This window comes from Trachemys scripta, chromosome 2 (assembly GCF_013100865.1).
Source record: "Trachemys scripta elegans isolate TJP31775 chromosome 2, CAS_Tse_1.0, whole genome shotgun sequence".
NCBI classification, from domain to species: domain Eukaryota; kingdom Metazoa; phylum Chordata; order Testudines; family Emydidae; genus Trachemys; species Trachemys scripta.
Genome location: NC_048299.1, coordinates 237,132,743 through 237,151,650, shown reverse-complemented (window position 1 = coordinate 237,151,650; position 18,908 = coordinate 237,132,743). Strand labels below are relative to the sequence as shown.

The 18,908-nt window shown below is 42.0% G+C and overlaps 1 protein-coding gene across 3 annotated transcripts in view; it reads left to right on the top strand.

The window, feature by feature from the left end:
- MMP16 (matrix metallopeptidase 16) overlaps positions 1–18,908 on the top strand; it is a 252,256-nt gene that overhangs the window by 98,579 nt on the left and 134,769 nt on the right. The window lies entirely within an intron of this gene.

Sequence of the window (18,908 nt, the reverse complement as noted above, 5' to 3'; positions counted from 1 at the left end):
ATTTTTGTGAATTAGAAGGTGAACAACAATTATATGTTATCATAAAGTACTTCATTTATTTTGATAAATGTGGTTGGTTTTAATTATTTATAATAATAACCCATCATGTGCTAATTAATTCAGTATAGTTTATAATGACAATGAAGTCTTAGTAATGTTGAAACTTCATTGCTGAGAAGTAGGGTGACATTTATTTTGAAAGAATGATATAATGTGAAGTTTCGTAAAGGGCAGAATAATGAGGCTTGTTTGTACAATGATGACCCTCAATACAAATGATGTTCAGTCTGATAAAGAAAGGGGCATGTTTTCAAATCTGGACCAAGTGGGAAACTACACAAGTGTGTACATGCTCATGTGCAGGCTAAATTCTGCATTTGGATGTGCAAAAGTGTTTTAAGCATGTATTTAATCTCTGTGTATGAATGCGCTGGGGTGTAGCTGAGCAACAGATGTGCACACATTTGTGTAGTTCCCTATTGCAGAAAACTAAAAATTTGGCCCAAAAGCTTCCTTAGCCCCCAACTCAGCCATCCTTCCCTGTTAAGCTAAGCAACTTGAGGCATGTGCTTAACTCCCCTTGACTTCAAAGAGACTTATGCACGTGCATAAGTGCTTTACTGAATAAAAGGAAGGATAGTCCAGTGGGAACTGGGTTTCTGTAGAGACTGCTAATATTGGTTTGTTACCTTCCTGGGAGGTTTTTGTGTCCGTTTCCCATCTCAGCTCTGTAAAGAAGCCTGTGATCTCACATGATGTCAACCCCCTCAGCAAGTGTCAGGGAGCTCACCAAGGTGGGAGCTGATGCTATCAGGGCTCATGTGGGCCCAGTCCTCAAATTTACTTTCTCAGTGGGTCCTGGGAGTTTCAGTGCAGCACGGATAGAGCAGCAGGGTGAGCTGTGTCTGACTTCCTGTGTGACCTTGGACAAATCACTTGGCCAACTCTCTGTGCCTCAGCTCCCCATCTGTAAAATGGGGATAATAATAACGTCCTACATCCCAACCATAGGTGTTGTGAGAATAAATTCATTAAAGATTGTGAGATGCTCAGATATTATGGTAAAGGGAACCATATAAATACTGTTGATAACATAGGGATAGACTTAAACATATGCTTCAATCAGGGCCGGTTCTAGCATTTTTGCCACCCCAAGCAACGCAAAAAAAAAAAAAAAAAAAAAAAAAAGCTGCGATCGCGGCAGCAGCTCTACTGCCGCTTCAATCTATGGTGGCAATTCGGCGGCAGGTCCTTTGCTCCCAGAGGGAGTGACGGTCCCGCCACCAAATTGCGGCAGAAAGGGCCGGACGTGCAGCTCCCCTCTTCATTGGCCGCCCCAGGCACCTGCTTGCTAGGCTGGTGCCTGGAGCCGGCCCTGGCTTTGCTGAATTGAGGCCTATGTTTCCACAAAATGCAGCTTTTGCAGAACTTCAGTTCTGCACTTGAGTTTGTCTATTTCAAAGTTGGCCATGGTGCCTTTCAAGTACAGAGCAGTCACTCTGGAAGCTTTTTGAGTGGCAGAGTAGTTCCTTAAAGGTGCTACATCCTCACTGAATTTGAAGAGTCTGAGATTTAAGTTGACTTTTCACAATATAATCTTCCTTTGTCAAGAAGGTCAAAACAGTCTTTCCGAGCAGCTTCAGCTCTTTTTTCCAGCACTAATAGTTTTCAGATTTGGGAGCTCAAGAAAGAAAGGAGAACATGACAATGAGTGTGAAGGAACAATCTTTCCAAGGTGTTCTAACACAATGCTGGGTTTTGTACCTACTGGAACATCTCAGAACCTTCACAAGAATGGGGAATTGAAAGTAATTTCAATATATTTTGTAGTATAATAATGAGAAGTAAAAATTTTAGAAGGGTCAGTGCATGTCTCTTATTATGAAGAGTGTCATGTACAGAACTTGACATTTCAGCTTCTGTAGTCACCCTATAGAAATAAATAAAATAAATTGCTTCTTCTGAACCTAAACACAAATGTATTTTGACATGACACAAACATTTTCAGTTATACTTGTAGGAGCCACAGGATGTGTAGGCACGCATCCCTGCAGCTTTCTAGCCCTCTGTGGGAAAGTAAAGCATTTGCACATGTACCCTGTCGACCAACTCACCAGCCAATACATCACATATCATTCAGAAAAGCAGAAGAATTTCAGTCTGTTTCTTCAGGGTTTTCTTTATTTAACAAACCAGTTCAGTATCCACTTAACTCCCCAAAACTCAGGTCAGGCTGCATGGCATTTCCTACAGCTTTGCTCCATTAAGCTTCCTCGCTTGCTTCTTGCAGCTATCTCCTCTTAGACCTTCTCCTGGCTGGTGCATCCCAGGTCCTTCCTGTGACCCCTCATCTCCATCCCTGACTGAGTAGGTTCCTCTTATAGGATGTCCTGCCTTCAAACTGTTACATGACCCTTGATCACCTTGAAACAGGCTGCTCGGACATGTGTGCACACATCAATAAAAATGGGAACAAAGTTAAAACTGAAAAAGGAACCCTTTTTTTTATTAACATAATTAACGTCTATAACTCATTGCCACAATACAGCCAGTCCAAGAGCCTAGTAGGATGTTTAAAAAAAAGACTTGAAAATGATTGTATCCCTGATTGTTAGAGTAAAAACGTATGAGGGATAAAATCCCTGCCTCTTTAGGACAAAAGCCAACTATTAATTGATTGGGGCAAGAAATTTCCTCCATGGCCAAGTAATTCCCTAATTTTCCAGTAAGGGGTTTCAAACACCTTCCCCTGAAACATGAGGAAGTCGTTACTGTCAGAGAAAGAATACAGGTCTAGACAAACCATCCCTGATATACTCTTTTGTGGTAGTTTCCATGTTGCTCTTATTTATTCATTTTATTTTATTAAAATAGAAACACAGACCTTCAAAACACTCATCTCCCCTCATCTTGTGCTATAGGAATAATATTCCCAATACTGTCATGTACATCCAATTAATAACTTTTGCAGTTATCAGATGCTTTAGCTTTACTTTGTTTTTCAGTCATCTGTGAAAGCCATTTGAGGCCGAGGCTAGAGTATGCTTCCACCACAAACATCCTCCCTTATTTAAAATATCGATTCAGTGTGCTGGATACCTAGAAAAACGAATATAAAAGTAATAATCTACCATTTGGAGGAGTATGGGAGGCAGGTTTTAGAAGCAATCAAATGGTTGCTTGACAGATATGGTTTAAGCATTGCTGCATAGGATATTACTTCAAGGTGCACTCCGGGAGGAGTCCTGCAGTAGGAGGAAGTCTGAAGGGCCTCCACTATCTGGAAGCATAACCCTAAAGCACGAGGTGCAGGTAGAACAGGCTGATCAAAAGACAAATTCCTTGCTTCGATGAGAGGACAGTGAGAGGAGTCTAGGGAGAAGGAGAGTTGGTTAGATCAAGAGAGGTCACCTGGGAAAGGAAATATATAAGAGAATCCCTGGAGAGAAGTGAGGGACCAAAAAACCTATGTCCATCTGGAATCTGATATGCCTTCAGAAGTTCCTGTTGCTTGAGACTTTTTTGTGGAACTTCACAGCCAATGCAAGCCTATTCACAGCCTAGTCATGTCTCATTTTTTACCAATTGGACTGGAGGAAGAGGCATGTACTGATACTTCTTTTCTAGCGACCGAGGTTCCCAGGAATCATAATACTGGACCTTGTGGAAAGCACAACTGAGGTAATTCAGTGATTCTGTAAACCATAATATCTACTGGAAAGGGAGAGGATGCTGAAAAATCTGGGAAGGTGATGTCTCTGGGCCTGCCCAAAGACTCCGGCTTTCAAAATTTTCTCTCACTAATACATGACTAATAAATATGAAACTCCACCCTTAGGACAGGAGAAAGAACTTTGTGCTTCTTCTCCCATGAACAGGACTGGCTCCAGCTTTTTTGCCGCCTCAAGCGGCGAAGCGGAAAAAAAAAAAAGATAAAGCTGCAATCGGCGGCACTTCAGCGGCAGCTCTAGTGTGCTGCTTCATTCTTCGGCGGCAATTCAGCAGTGGGTCCTTTGCTCCGAGAGGCACTGAGGGACCCGCTGCCGAATTGCCGCTGAAGACCCGGACATGCCGCCCCTTTCCATTGGCCGCCCCAAGCACCTGATTTCTTTGCTGGTGCCTGGAGCCGGCCCTGCCCATGAAGCATCTCCTGGTTCATGTGAAAGGGAAGGGTCTCCACTACTGCTTCACTAGATCTTCTGGCTCCTGAGAGGAGTGAAAGGGGAAAAGTCACTGCTACTTTTCCACTCTCCCTATTTTTTGGCTCTATCACCCTGTGATTAATCCCAGTATTTGTTGTTGTTCATATATATATATAAAAGACCTGGAGAATCAAATATTCAGCTCACACATTTATATTTAACGGCGCTACCACTTTTCCAAAGCTGGTTTCTTATTTTCAAAGCCAAAATTGCAAAAGTGTGTGTACTTCTGTGTTAAACTCAATTCTGAGTGCACGCATCGGTATATACACACAGTCTGGGAGGGTGCACATGTACAAGTCCTCAGCTTGTGCCTGTGTATCAGGAATTGTACACTAGCGAGTTGGACCTATGGAAACATATGTGTACCCTTTTGAAAAGGTGGACCTAGCTGCTGGATGATAGGGCTGGCCCATCTCTAATTTGTCAGTAGTTTATAGTAGATCAAGTCAAAATGACTTACGTTAAATTGAACACAAATGAGTATCTAATAAGATGCTGCTTGAAATATTTAAACATAATGTTCACAGGATTAGCATGCTAATGACATCGCTACAAGAATACAGAACCTATTATGTTTAATCATTACAAATGCAGTTTCTAAAATGTATTAGATGGCATTGTTTTGCATATTATCTTCCTTAATTGTATGGAAGATCATGCGTCTTAGAAAAAAAAATGTTTCTCTCACTCCCCTTTCATCATCTTTAAATTTAGCTGTATTTTTTGAGCTAGAAAGATAATGCATGTACAGAGAAAAGCACAATGCATAAGTTGTTATGAAATGAAATAATTTTACCCAAGTTTACTGTAAAGAAAATAATGTTCTCACTTTTAATGAGCCATTTTTTTCTAATTACAAAGCAGATGTAAGTTCTACTCCTGCTGGATGCTGGGGACCTCTTGCTGAGCCTTACAAGGTGCTGAGCCCCCTCAACTCCCATTGAAACCTATGACAGTTGAGAAAGCTCAGCAGCGCGCATTATCAGGCCACTAATTAAGCCACGCAAAAATTGCACTACTGCATTTCAAATTGAAGTAATGATGAGAGTAGCCCCATAGGGGAGCTAATAAGAAACAGTCTCCTGGTTTGCTTTGAAGCAATTACTGTATATCCCTCCTTGTTCACAGGAATCACCTTGTCACGTCACCCGCTGGCATGAATCCACCATTCACCACTCCATCCCCTTTTACTTTAGTACTCCTGCCCCTTATCAACAACAACAAAAGGAATTTTGGAAAGTGACATAAAAAGGAGAATTGCAGATGCACTGAAATGTGTGTTGTCTTTCTAGTAATCGTAGAAGGAGTCCATACATCTGCTAAGTAAATGGGATTCAGTTACTTTTCAAGTGAACACATTTGATGGCTTCTAGGTTCATGAAAGTGAGGGTCTAGTACAGCTAGCCACAGTGGTCATGTTCTGTCATCAGTCAATGGATCTTTTGTACCAGAATTGACTGTGGTCCATAGCACAGCAAGCAGGCTAGCAGGCAGGAGCTATACAATCTTCTACACATAGTTCTGTCAATGTACCTCATCTGTAACATACTTATCAATCTAGTCATGAAGCCAGTTGTGACACATTTTATGGTGATTTTGAAGTATGGGCAAATGTCGAACAAGGCACTAAGATGAATCACTAAACTCATTTTCATGTGTGACCTAAGTAGGATTTGAACCATGGTGAAAAGCCAGTCTATTAACAAACTGTCATATTTACTGGACCAGAATTAACATAAAGGAAATGGAAACTGTTAAAGGGATATAAAAATATCAATGTATTTATCTGGCATTGTCACCATTGCTGTTTACAGTGCAGAGCTACTGCATGGCTCCATGTAAATTACACATTTACATGGAGTGAGAACGCTTGCAGGTAAGTATATAAAATTGCAGTAGTAGTTTCCATTTGGCTGCTACCTTCTCAGGAGCAGTCACCCTTCTCTTACAGAACTCTCCTAGGGAAGTGGGGAATTTTAGCTCCACAACACTGTCTCCCCTGTCCTTGGAATCCCTGTGAAAACTCTTCTGCTGGAGCACTATAGGATTAACAGTCTTCCAGCATTGGAGGCAAGGCTTCAAAGATGGGGTAGGTGGGAATGGAGTAGTAGATTAGTCATTTTCCATACAACCATCTCCTGGTGATTCCTGTGGCTTCTGATTAGAAATCCAATCCTCACTTACTGCACAGCTACAGATGGTGTCTGCCTGGGGAAAATGGGGTTCAGAGCAATTGAATGGCAGACATAAACTGCTCTCAAGATTGGGGGTTCCTTTCCCCAGGAAATCTGTAGGTTGGGGAGATTATACTCCTTGCCTCCTCCACTAACCCCTAACGCCTCACCTGTAGAGGCGAAGATATGATGGAAACTCCAAAAACTGAGCCTTGCACAATTTTCTGTGGCCTTTTCTTACCCTCTCTTGTATTTCCATAGAAGACTATGATTTGGTTATAGTCATATGCTTTATTTTCCTTATAAAATCCAAGCCCATCTATCTTCTCCAGGCTTCTAAAGAAAACAGGAGTAAAGTTTCTCAAAGAGCCATTATGGCACTTAAAATATTATAATTTTATGAAATAATCAGAAAAAAAGCCTGATTCTAAACTATAGAACTTTGTTTAGCAGAATAATAGGCAACTTTGAACCACAGCATCTCTAAAGTTTAGGTCTCAAATAGCTGACTTTTTTGAGAAAAGAAGAGACAGGCAGAAATGAGAAATATAAGGTTTAAAAGTAACTTTAGTGTGAATTTATTTTAAAAGGCTATTTTCATCATGGGATTCAAAAATATTCCCTCACACAAGCTTGGAAATGATTGCAAATATTGTAGAATTTGAAGTTTTTCTATCAGAAGCTTTTAAAAATACTGAACAGCAATGAATATAACCTTTTACTATCTCTACATCCCCAAAGTATATATCTGAACTGAAACTTGAGCTGCTAGAATATGTATTGCAAGGAGTGGGGACAGGATTAGTTGTGGGAGATGAGTGGAAGGGAAAGAAGAGGCAATAGGTTCCATTTCAGTGACGTACTTTGGGGTCCAATGCTGCTGTCACGGAAGTCAGTTTTGCTGTTGATTTCAGTGGGACTAATTTGGATTATTTTTCTCTACAGTTGTAGAATTTTACACATTAACTGTATGCACCTCAGTGTGCAGTGTGGTATGGTATTTGTTAATTTGCTTCGGTCTGGTTTTTATTATTTTGCAGATCTGGTCTCAGTTGAAATATGAGAACACTATTGTTTGTATTTATATTTAAGGATATATTTCTAGAATTCAAAATTTGTTTTTGCTTAGGGCTGTATAAAGATAGAAAAAAATGATGAGGAAACGGGAAATTAAATAAAAGTGCTATTGAGACGAACAAGAAAAAACGGGTTGACTAACACACGTTTCCTATAGATGTTTATCTTGTAATCCATGCAAACATGTAATCTAATGCAAACTTAAAGCCTTGGAAAGTGCAATAGTAGCTACTTTTATCTAATAGTTTCAAATACCAAATGTCAGATGTGGTTTAAATAATCATTTCCCCAAAGGAACTTTGCAGCTTGACCTTTTGATTTTATTACAATGGACTACCTTCCCATGAGCCTTTTTAAAGTAGCACACCACCATCTGTTAGTACATTATGTATGTATGTATTTCCTGTGTAAATGTCTTAGAACAAAGTTTCTACACTTTTATTAAACCATCTATTGGGACATATCCAAAGGACAGTTTTTTTATGTCAATATCATATATGTAGGTACATATACAAAATTACATTAGCAGGAATGCCAAATAGCAATGCAAATTTCATAGCGGTAATGTATATACAGTAGTTCCTATTTTTCTTATACAGACAATGAAGCTAAATTCTTATACAGGCAACAAAGCTATTTCTACCCCCCACATAGCTAACATAGGCAAAACTGATGGGTGCTTCTTTCAGGAAGTAATTGACAGGCTGCAGTGATCATTCACAGAGCTCAGAAGATTCTGCAGCATTTAAAATGAGCACCAAGCACCTTCAGTCACTTCTTTGCTTCTTATGAGATGGTGGCAGCAGATGTAGATTGTCTTTCTTTTTCTTCATCTTTATCTTTTTCTTTTTGGTATGGTGAGGACGTATGTCTGTGATCATTTTTTATATCTTAGTGGAATCTAAAATAGAGGAGGCGAAGAAGAGAAAAAAGTGTTAAATTGTAGGAAGAAAGCAGGAAGCTGTATCTGTCCCCTGCTTACCATTAAAGCCAATGACTTGGAAGAAACACCCCTCCTCCCAAGTACACTACAGATAAAGCCTGTGTATATAGATTAGATAGATTTAGACAGAAATAATCAGCTTGGAGGTGAGGTAGTGCAAATGTATGGGGATCAAAGAAATGCTAATACCAAGGCATGCTAGGGTTTATCCCCTCAACTTGCTGTAATCCTCTGTAGTGTAATGATGAGAAAGAAGCACTTTGAACTCTAGTTATTGCTGTACTAGAGACCTCATTAAATCACGATAGCAAGTATATGGCACTTTACACGTTCCAAGCCCTTTACAAATCCTTGCAACTCTGTGAGGAGGGAAGTAGGTAAATATTATCCATGTTGTACAGACTGATCCACAGAAAGGTCAAGCAAATTTCCCAACCCACACAGAGAGTCAGTGGCAGGATTGGTTCCTGACTGTCAGCCTCATGCTCATTCCTCTAGAACACACTGCATGTATGCTCTTGGTGTGGCCAGCAGTGCTCCATGTCCTGGGCAGCTGCATGAGCAGTTCTGTTGTAGGTTCCTGCCATTAGACAGGCCTGTACAGAGCAGGCTTAGGTGGTGGAGCATAGAAAGGCATAACGGACAGAAAGGATGCGCATGAAGTGGTACACAAATGGGGGACATCTGTTGGAGAGCACACAGAGACTGATGGATGTCATTCACAGGAGAAGTGAGGCAAAGCAAGGGGGAGAGAGAAACAGGATTTCAATAGGAGGAGCTGTGAGGGAGCTAAATGGGAAGAGGGGACCCTTAGCAGATGCTCGAGGATAACTCCTGGGTGTGAAAGAAGGGGGAGAAGCCCATGTCCCTTCCGTAGAAAGTCCCCTGGAGAAAGGGGAAGCCCTACAGCCCTTCTATCTCCCTCTCTTAGGTAGGTCAAGATGGAGGTAGACCGACCATTATCCCTCTGAGGCGGCTTCTCCCCAGGACAATATCCATAGATAAGGTGAGCCTGTTTTGGACATGGAAGATTGTGAGGCTTTAGGGGGAGCCTGTTTAACGTTATATAAAGATCCAACCCGCTGGGATGTTTAGCTGAGTAGAAGCTGACCGTATATCTTTGGAAGCTGCATTATAGAAACCATTGAGCAAAAACTTCAGAAAATGATCATGAAAATGCACAAATACTCTTTCATCATGAAAGAGGAAGAGACTCCCTCTTATTTAGTTTGTTCAGACTAGCACAATAGGGACCCTTCCCAATTAGAGCCTCCCTCTCTCTCTCCCCAAACAATCATAAAATGGGACACATATTCAGTTTCCTGATTCTCTGGAAATCATTTATTTAATCCTCATGATAGGAGCAGACACTTGCAGACCTAAGATTAGAGAGATTGGGAAACATTGTGACTGTTCAGGAGCATGTTTGGCTTTGCTTGCAGAGTATAGGTTATCCCATTTCAAAGGACTTGGAGTGGTACTTTGCATATGTGTGGGTCATGACAGAAATAATAGAGGATTAGTGTACTGAATATGGGCTCCTGTCCTGGATAATTCTGTCCCAATGTCTTTCCAGTTCAAAGAAAAGGAAAGGGTACTCTCATAGGATTGCTTTTCATGTTGTTGGGTCAGCAGGAACACAGATTGCAAAGGATTTATTCTCAGGTAAATTCAGGAGCATATGTCCCTGAGAGGGGACATAACAGTTTTCAAATACATAAAAGGTTGTTCCAAGGAGGAAGAAGAAAAATTGTTCTTCTTAACATCTGAGGATAGGATAAGAAACAATGGGATTAAATTGCAGCAAGGGAGGTTTAAGTTGGACATTAGGAAAAACTTCCTAACTGTCAGGGTGGTTAAGCACTGGAATAAATTGCCTAGGGAGGTTGTGGAATCTCCATCATTGGAGATTTTTAAGAGCAGGTTAGACAAACACCTGTCAAGGATGGTCTAGGTAATACTTAGTCCTGCCATGAGTGCAGGGGACTGGACTAGATGGCCTTTCGAGGTCCCTATGATTCTATGATTTCAGAGTTAAGTTTTGGTGTGAATAAAATTGTTATTTTATGGAATTATCTGACTGCAGGACAGATTTTCATATGCACATTGTCCTGTCCCACCAGATCTATCTGTGTTTCACCCTGGATATATTGTGCACAATAGCTCTTGCCTGTTTGGCCATCTCTCAGAAGATCCGGAGAGATATGATAGAGATATCGCAGCAGCCCTCAGTAAAAAGAATGTCATTAACTGTGTACATGGAAGTCTGCCCCCTCTAGGGACTTTCCTGTGGATTTAATCAAAGTAGGCATAAACATGGTTCTGCAAGCTTTCTAGGACTTAGTTCTAGAAGTTTCAAGAGTTTCTCTTCACGTTTTCCAGCATCTTACTTATCTGGCCAATTTCTTCCATACAGCACACTCTTCATAAAAGTATTCTAATTTTCTAAGAAGCTACAGAAAATCCAGCAAGCCATAAGGAGGATAACATCTCTCAACATATGCTCTCTGAGGGAGTGTTTACATCTACTAGGACTGTTAGTTTCATGTCTGGAGGTGGTTCCATGGGCTTGGCTTCATAATAGACTTGTTCAGAGATTTTTGTTAGTGAGTGGAGAGCATTGCCCTGAATAATTTGTGAAGTAGGTTCTCAGTCTTCAGTCAGTAATAAATCCACAATTGTTGTGGATAATTGAATCATGTCTCCCAAAGGAATTTCCTTCCAGGACCAAGCTTTTGGTCATAATATGTCACAACTTGTCCCAACCCACTCTCTAGCTGGATAGCAGTCTGTTGCTGTTGGGTCCAACTGCTGAATCCCAGGTGCTTCCAAGTACCCTGTATCTGGGTAGTGACTGGGAGTTTCAGTTGCACTCCCTGGTATAGATCCCATGTCCAAGAAGTGGGACCCCACAGTCCAGCTGTCCTGACCCTGGAACCAGTGCCACAGCCCTCCTGAACATTTTTACTCTTAAACAACAGTACAGTGTTAGATCTTAGGAGAGCAACTATTCTGAACACATCCCTCCTCATTGTGACTATCTCTGACAGTCCTGGGTTTGGTCTGAATCCTTGGACTACGCAGCCCGTGTGTCCTTCTTGGGGTGACTGTCTTACTTCTGCCACGGGAATGGCTTCTTGCTCGGAAAAGCAGCCTTTGTCAGCTTTCTTACCCAGGAACTTCTATTGGGGAGTTTCCTGCACTGGCCCCTGGCCCCCACACCTACCAAGTCAGCTTCTGGATAGAAAGTCATTCAAAATAAATGGCTCCTGCTAGCTGCAGACCTATTGTTCCACTCCAGTGCTGCTGCTGACCCTTGATTGCTCTGTCACTGATTCCGAGACATAGGTGTCTTCAGTGGATGTCAGTTCCCTGCTAAAGGATGGATGATCTAATCCACAATGAAGGTTACAATCATAAATGACATTCATAAAACAACTTGGAATTCATTGCATGACGCAGACATATCCCCGAACTGTCACAATGATCGTTTGTACTGGCAATGGGGCTCAGAAAGCAATCCAGTTTATTTCAGTAATTCACTAGACAAGAACTCAGTCACTTTTTTTCCTGTCTGGAAAGAGAGGACATCTGTTAAATTTTCAGGCCAACAGTTTGGTTCCTCCTTTGTTCCATCTAAACACTTGTTTTGACATCTTTGCAATAGCAGAGAGGATTGTTGTTTGTGAAGTTCTGAGGATAGTTGTTTCCATTTAAGTTTTTTTCCACCCCAATATGAGGTTTCAAAGAAGGGGATTGTTTATTACATCCAGATCAGTGGGTTCTGAAGATTCAGGATTTCTTAGTTGTTAACTTGTTTCCTTTATCTAAGATTCCACCAATCAGTAACACACCAGTCAAAGCTGGTGAGTTCATTTGTTAATTGCTATAGTTATTATCCATGTTTATAGATACTATTAACAGGCTAGGATACCATCTCCCATTGTTTATGTTGCTGTTATTTATGTCATATTAACATGTTATCTTTGGTAAGTTATAGAAATGTAGGACTAGAAGGTACCTTGACAGGTCACTTAGTCTAGTCCCCTGCACTGAGGCAGGACTAGATATTATCTAGACCATCTCTGACAGGTCTTTGTCTAACCCAGTGGTGGGCAATCTGCAGCCTGTATGCGTCCAATCAAGGTCATCTGATTGTGGGCCGCGAGACATTTTGCTGACATTGACCATCCGCAGGCCTGGCCCCCCGCAGCTCCCAGTGGCTGCGGTTCTCCGTTCCCAGCCAATGGGAGCTGTGGGAAGTGGCAACCAGCACATCCCTGCTCACTGCTTCCCACAGCTCCCATTGGCCGGGAACGGCGAACTGCGGCCACTGGGAGCTGTGGAGGGCCGTGCCTGCGAACAGTCAATGTCAGCAAAATGTCTCACGGCCCACAATCAGATTACCCTGATGGGCCACATGTAGCCCGCTGGTTGCCCACCTCTGGTCTAACCTATTTTTAAAAACCTCCAGTGACGGAGCTTCCACAACCTCCCTAGATAATTTATTCTAGTGTTTAACTACTTTTACAGTTAGGAAGCTCCCTAATGTCTAACCTAAATCTACTTTGCTGCAATTTAAGCCCCTGTCCTATCCTTAATGGTTAAGGAGAACAATTTATCACCCTCCTCTTTATAACACCTTTTTACATGCTAGACGACTGTAATCAGTCTTCTCTTTTCCAGACTAAACAAACCTGTTTTTTCCAGTCTTTCCTCAGGGTCATGTTTCTAGACCTTTAATTGTTTTTGTTGCTCTTCTCTGGACTTTCTCACATTTGTCCACATCTTCCCTGACAGGACACTCCAGTGGAGGCTTGTCACTGCTGAGTAGAGCAGAAGAATTATTTCTTGTGTCTTGCTTACAACACTCCTGCTAATACATTCCAAAATGATGTTTGCTTTTTTTGCAACAGTGTTACATTGTTGATCCATATTTAGTTTGTGATCCACTATAAACCTGAGATCCTTTTCTGCAGTTCTCCTTCCTAGGCAGTCATTTCCCATTTTGTGTATATGCAATTGATTTTTCCCTCCTACATGGAGTACTTTGCATTTATCCTTATTGAAGTTCAACCTTTTTAATTCAGAGCATTTGTCCATTTTATGAAGATTATGTTGAATTCTAATTCTGTCCTACAAAGCACTTGTAACCCCTCCCAGCTTGGTATCGTCCGCAAACTTTATAAGTGTACTCTCTATGCCAAATCATTTATGAAGATATTGAACAGAACCGGTGGGACCCCACTCAACATACCCTTCCAGCTCAATTGTGAACCACTGATAACTACTCTCTGAGAACAGTTTTCCAGCCAGTAGTGCACCTATTTTATGGTAGGTTCATCTAGGCTATATTTTGTTACTTTGTTTATGAGAAGGTCATGAGAGACAGTGTCAAAAGCCTTACTGAAGTTGAGATAGGATGATATCTACTACTTTCCCCCATCCAAAATATGTGTTATCCTGTCATCCGAGGAAGCTTCATACTGAATAGATATGCTGCAGAAAGCACCCCAAATTTCTGTGCTCTTTGAAGGGCCACTGCTGTTTCTCGGGGCATTAAAAAGAGAAAGAGCCCTTCAGTACAGGACTGGTGAAATCAGAAATATAGGGGCGAGGATGTGGGGGAAGCAGAGCAGAAATTACCCTATAGTGTTCTCTGTAAATAATAGTTTCTGGTCTGCCTCATCAGCTTATCACTGAAAAGTCAGTGTTTGTTACAGCAGGTAATTAGAATACACCATTATCAGCTTACAACATGCACTATTGGGGCAGCCCTAAGAAGGCCGTATAATGGCTGAAGGACTGTAGTGTAACTCAAGAAAATCCATTGGTGTACATTTTCACATAGACATATGGTAACACTTACAAAAGTGCCTCCTTGACTTAGGAGCCTGTGTCCCATTTTCAAAAGTGATATAGGCATGTAGGTGCCTAAATCCCATTATCTTTCAATGAGTCTCAGGTACCTAAATACCTGAGAAAGCTCTTGCTATTGAAATCCTGTTTCTCCCTCCCCCTTGCTTTAAATAAGCATTGTTTCCTGTGTCACTTAGGCACTTCATATACTTCGTTTAAAATTTGTGGGATTCTATTTTTTCATGTCAAATGTTTCAGTCCCAATGCTTTATTTCTTCTTAAAATACTTCCAAAATCATTTTGTTACAGCCTGATGCTTATTGGTAACCTAGTAAGAAACCAGTATGCATATGCAGTGGAGGGGAAAAAAACTGGTTACGAAACACTTCAGATTTCCAAGAGGCTGTTGTGAACAGTGAGTAAAAAACATATGTATGAAAACTACTTTGATAGAATCCTTTTCGGTTACATACAGATTATTGCATGACGGGAAAGTTCTGTACTTGAGATAACATGCATCTTTTTATATTAATCTCATAAATGAGTGAAATCTATTACAGACTTCATCACTGTTAACGAGGTAACAGAGTTGGTGCAGTCTTCATTGCAACCCCAGTCATTACATGTATGAGGAGTGTACTTCACTATTTTCTTGTTTCATGATAGATGAGCTCCCTAGAGTATAAGACGGGTTCTGAAAATATACTTCCCTGACAACACTGTATTATCACTCCTGCATTGGATTAGAACATAGGATACATCTAATTTTAGTTCTGGGGAAGGACAATTTCTGCAAAGATGGACCAGAATTGCTTTTCTTTACCTCCTATTCCAGTTACCTCATTTTCTTGCTTTCCTCTGTTTGTGATTTCACTCAAAATTCCAATGTCTCCTCTATAGTTACCAGCATTTGAAACTTTTTCCCAGAGGATGTTCTCTGAAAAAGACAAGGTTTAGGAGCCTCCCAGCTACTGGAGGGATGTGTGTCCCTTTTGCTGAATTTTAAATTAGGTGTTTTGTGTATATCTTAATTATTGGGAACTCAGAACCTAAAAGATTTTGAATGAGTTATTAAAAATTTCCTCTCCTACCAAAGTGGGGGGGGGGGGCTATAGAAGTGAAACGGGAGCCATCAGTTCCTATATTTGCAGCCCTCTATTTGTTCCCTTGTGTTGCTGCATGATGCTTCATTGAAAGGGCACAGCGATGTAAACTGATATGTATGACAGCAGTGGAGCAATCCCAAAGATTCAGCAATTGGATCAGTTTAGAGACATATCCTCAAGGCTTAGCTGAACCTGCAGAGAAATCTCTCCAGAGGAGATTCATGTGACCTTCCCATACACTGCCAGTGGTTTCCCCTACTTGTTATTGTTCTGAAGACTGAGGGAGGATTATGGTAGCTTTCTACTCACACATTGGTCTCTTCTTGATCTTTGAGGGGTATTCTATCCTTCTTCTCTCTTTCTCTTGTACCCACTGTGGTGCTTCCTCTACCACCACCCTACCCACTTTTCTCCCACCCTGTCATGGGGCGTATCAGCCTGCCCTGCTTTCTCCCCTTTGCATTCTTGCTCTTTACCACTTCCCTAATGGAGGGGAGTGGAGCATCAGCTTATAGTGAAGTCAGGCACTGGTAACTCCCTCTATATCCCTCCCTCCCAGCTTGCAATGCTGCCTGTGCTATGAGGTGAAGCAGAATCAGAATTGGAAGTGGGGCAGCCCTAGTAGGGGATCAGGGATAGACTGCCTCGGAAGCCTACACTGCAGTCAAAAACAATGTGCTCCTGCCATCTGGGATGAGCATCTGCATGGAAAGCACATCTCAGTCTCTGCTCCACAGGGTACAAATCCATATTTGGAATACCAGAGGAAGAAGCTGGTACTGTCTCAGGCAACAGCAAAGTGTTGTTAAGAACGACTTTTCTTTCGCACTTTACTTAATTGGTTTGTTTTCATTTCCTGCATAGTTCTCACTCTCTGCAAGTCTTTGCTTCCCCTCACCTGCTCTGTTCTGAGGTGATAAGTGAGCCCAGAAAATAACCTCATTCTTGGGTCTCCATAGTGTCACCATCAACTTTCTGCTTAGGGGAGCTGTACTTATTCCCTTTAATGTCCATCCACTGTGTCTTTAATATGCTGGAGACTATGTTCCCCGTTTCTCTATCTCACATTTCACGCCCTGCGGCCCCAGCCTAGAGAGTGAGAATCCAAGAATGAAAACAGATGTGGATCTCCTGTAGAGGGCACTGCAACAGATAGGATTTTTATTATTTGACAACACTACAGGGAAGTTTTGAAATTCAGAGACCTGATCAACCAGAAGGTTCACAGAGAGCAGAAATGTATAAAGTAAATGAACTTTGGCCCCAAATGTGGAAGCTGCAGTCAAATGGGACCTGACAGTATAATCTCGTCCATTGCATAGAACATTGCTATTGGGCTGAGCCGCATTTGTACTTTGAGATAGTATGTTGAGGGAGCAGTGGGCAGGTCATATGCTAATACTGACCTGGTAGGACACCTTCCCTTTTTGTACAGCCAGATGAGCACAGCATCATCCTTCTGATTGAATACAAACTATGGATATGGTAGGCAGGTACAGTTTAAGCCTACTTGAGTTAAGACTTCTGAGCTGCTGATAAACATGAGGATTTCATTTCAGTCACATATAACAGTCTTGTTCCTGCATTGGCAATGACCCATGTCTTCATCTTTCATGGATGGTTGATGGTTAATAAAGTTATCACCATCAATGATTTGATCAACAATAAGGCTTTCAACTTTGCATGTATAACCAATACTTGGATGAATGACACAGGGGGACCTCAGTTGGTGCATTTTTATCCGGCCAGGCATATGATCTAATATGAGGCTAAGTAGGACTGAGGAGGTGTGGCTCTACATTTTTCATCTGATTCATTTGATATTGATATTGTTGACCACAAAGTGTTGCTGATATATCTGTGCTCCCTTGCGAGGGTGGATGGAGTTGCTCTAGGGTGACTGCTTATGTGAGAGGTCGTAAAGGATAGTTCTTTCTCATGTGTCCTAAGTGTTCTTTCATTCAGAGCATCACAGTGTCTAGTCTTGTCACCCCAACTTTAGAAGGTTGGTAAAGGAACATAATTCAGTAACCAGGTGGAGAGAGAGAAGCCTGAAATTTATTTATGATGGGGAAGCCCCAAATTAATTGATTAGAAAAGCTTGCTTGGAGGTAGAGCTGTGGATTAATGAATAAGGTGAGTGCAGGAGGCTTGAATTCACAAATTGGGGCTGCATCAAGAGAGCCCTCTATGCCTCAGTTCCCCATCTGTGAAATGGGGGTGATGGCACTTCCCTACCTCACAGGGATATTGTGATGATAAATACATTAAAGATTTTGAGCATCTCAGATACTGTGGTGATGGAGGCCATTTTGGTATCTTGGGTATAGAGCAGTGGTTCTCAACCAGGGGTCCGAGACTCCCTGGGGGGCTGCGAGAAGGTTTCAGGGGGGCTGACAAGAAGGGCCAGCCTTAGAGTCGCTGGGGCCCAGGGCAGAAAGCTAAAGTCCAACTGCATGGGGTTGAAGCCTGAGTCCTCAGCTCCACCACCATGGGCTGAAGCTGAAGCCTGAGTAATGAAGCTTTGTGGGGGGTCCCTGTGGCATGAGGCCCCAGGCAATTGCCCTGCTTGCTACCCCCTAATGCGGACTCTGGCTTTTATATGCAGAAAACCAGTTATTGTGGCATAGGTGGGCCGTGGAGTTTTTATAGCATGTGTGTGGGGGAGCTCAGAAAGAAAAAGGTTGAGAACCCTTGGTATAGAGCAGGGGTCGGCAACCTTCGGCACACAGCCCATCAGTGTTATCTGCTGGCGGGACGTGAGACATTTTGTTTACATTGACCATCCACAGGCATGGCCCCCTGTAGCTCCCAGTGGCCGCGGTTCACCGTTCTCGGCTAATGGGAGCTGTGGGAAGTGACATAGGCTGCAGGGACGTGCTGGCTGCCACTTCCCGCACCTCCCATTGGTCCCAAGACTCTGCTTCACACAGAGCTGAAGCCCCAGCAGGTGCGCCCCAGCTCTTGAACTTATGAAGATTGTTGTATGCGGCTCAGAGGGTCAGTCAGTTTAGCCACCCCGGCTATAAAGCCATAAATGGTTTGGGACCTGCCCCTCCCCCAGTGTACCATACTATCACAATTGGGAGCATCATAAGCATCTGAGCTAGATTCATGTTGATTTAGAAAGGAGGAGGCTGTTGGCAGGTTTTCACCCGGAGTGAGAGTTGGCTCTGGTACTTCCTCCTGTCCCTTCTCCCCACCCTTTTGCCTATGAGAGTAAGGACTTGTTAACCTTTTTTGCATGTTTCAAACCCATCTTCTTCATGGCTGTTTCAGGAGGAAATAAGAACAGTGTCATTGTGTGTAAGAGCTATTGTGGATTTATTGTTATAGTGGGCAAAAATTATTATGAACCACGTGGGTAGTCAATTATATTTGACATATGTGTGGTGGAGTCTATAGTTTGTCTGCTTTAAAAATTGGTGGAAGTGCCTAGAGCCAGGGATAAGTGCTTAAATTGTTACTTGAAATAAATAAATACTGTAAATAATTGAAGCTGGCACTTGCAGATAATAATGAGAACTGGCTCAAGGATATAAAC